At 59.8% G+C, this 1,905-nt stretch overlaps 1 long non-coding RNA gene across 1 annotated transcript; it reads right to left on the reverse strand.

Moving 5' to 3' along the window:
• Window positions 1-289: 289 nt before the first annotated feature.
• LOC121023470 (uncharacterized) lies at window positions 290-1,905 on the reverse strand. The gene is made up of 2 exons (XR_005787412.1): window positions 848-1,905; window positions 290-753 (listed from the first exon to the last, which is right to left on the reverse strand). It is a non-coding gene; the product is annotated as an uncharacterized LOC121023470 (long non-coding RNA).

The raw sequence follows: 1,905 nt of genomic DNA on the forward strand, positions 1-1,905 counted from the left end.
CCTTGCCTTGCCCGGGTCCTTGGTTTAGAGACAAGCCTCCTGGGAAGGGTGCCACCAGCAGGATGCCCAGTCCTGCTCCGTTGCCAAGGCCCAGAGCCTTCTTCCCAGAGCTGGGGCCCAAAATCGGTCCTTTTCCCAGAGGCTCACTGACCTAAGTCAAATCTCGCACACCCACCCCTCACCCCAGCGCCCTCCCAACCCCAGCAGCTCATCTCCCCAGCCCTGGGCCGCAGAGACCAGTGGGATGTCTGTGTCTTTAACAAAAAGCAAGTGTAATAAATAAAAGTCATCTGGCAAAGAAAACTTCTCTCATTTATTTTCCAGGGGCCTTGGCTCATCAATCTTCCCTTCCTAACCTGCTTTGTGCTCTGTTAGTTTTGCTTCCTCATAGAGCAGAATTTGGTTTTCTAATAGCATCTGTCGTATGCAGGGTGTCCCCAAACATTAGCGGTAATGAGTTGGAAGTGGCACATTTGAAAGCCTTCAGAAGCCAACGGCAGATGTCAGGCTCTCGGTGGGTTCCCCGGGGCTCTGGGGCCAGAGTACTGGGCAAAAGCTAGGTCCACGGCCTACAAGTCTCGGTCCCTGCGAGTCATTCATGCAAAAGACATTGGGGTGCCAGCACGTGTCAGGTCCTGTGGGGGCTCCGGGAAGATGAGCCCCGCCCTCAGGGCACTGTCATAGCTGGTTATCCACGAAGGGCGGACGTGGCGGTAGAAGAAAGTCTTCGTCCCCAGTCTGCTGGGCTGTCCCCTGCAAGGCAACCGGACAGGAGATCTGGACTCAGATAGACCTGGGTGCCTGAGCTCAGGCTCCTTGATTTAAAAACGAGGCAAACAATCCTCACCCCACTGGGTTGCCTGAGAACAACTAAGCATCAAACACCCAGCACCAAGTCCAGCACAGCGGTGCTCAGTACCTGTTAGATCCCTCCAACATCTCAGACCTGACAGGTGCGTGTGCACTGGGGCTGGCAGTGATCTTCCAGGGTGGTGCTGCTGTTCTCCGCAGCCAGGGTTCTTGTCTAGAGGCTTCGGCAGTTTCTGCCCTCTCCTGGGAAAGAGACAGCCATCCGGGGGCTCCTGGAGACCTTGAAATGATGGAAGAGGGCCCCAGGGGAAAGAGGCTCCTGGAGACAGGAACCAAAAGCATTGACGGATCCAAAAGTGTTTTCTTCAAACTCCATCGGCCTCCATTCCCAGGGTCCTCCTCCAAGCATGCCAAGAGTTGTTCCCTAGAAAAATCACTCCTGTGGCCATGCGACCGTCCAGCAGAGGAGAGAGTAGCTGGCAAGTCACAGTCTGGCCTTGCCGGCGCCAAGAGGCCACCAGCCCCACCAGCCCAGGTATTTCTTCCGCACCACAAACTGCAGGGAGGGTCTCTTCTGACTCGTCCTGACAGGTGAGGACATTCTAGCCCCAGCAGGTGAGGGTCTCAGGGCAGCACCGCCTGTGTGTGGCGTGGAAGAAGTAGAGCCCCCTCCCTCCACCCCCGCAAATGTGCAGCGATGGCCTTCCAGCTGGACCATGAAGGGGATGGAATACGGCCTGGACTTCGTAGTGTTTTATTATTTTCCATGACTGAGGACGTTTTAGAAAGCAGGTGGGATAAGGGGTACCCTCCTCTGGCCGACAGAAGGGGACGCGAGGCCTGGCGGCCCACGAGTGCCCTCCCCGGCGAGCCCCCGCCCCGCCCCGCCCCGCCCCGCCGCCTCCCTGGCCTCCGCCGGGCGGGACGCCGAGGCCGCTTTCTCTGCGGGAGGCCAAGCGCAGGGAGGAGGCTCGGCGACGGCGGGGCCGGGCTGGCAGGCGGGTGGCGGGGAGTCCCGGCGCCCCTCCGCTGACTCGCTCGGCTCGCCGGGACGCTGCAGAGCCGGCACCCGGCGCGAGGCCCGCGCCCGCCCCC

This window comes from Herpailurus yagouaroundi, unplaced genomic scaffold, assembly GCF_014898765.1.
Source record: "Herpailurus yagouaroundi ecotype Mexico unplaced genomic scaffold, PumYag 77, whole genome shotgun sequence".
Classification (NCBI taxonomy): Eukaryota; Metazoa; Chordata; class Mammalia; order Carnivora; family Felidae; genus Herpailurus; species Herpailurus yagouaroundi.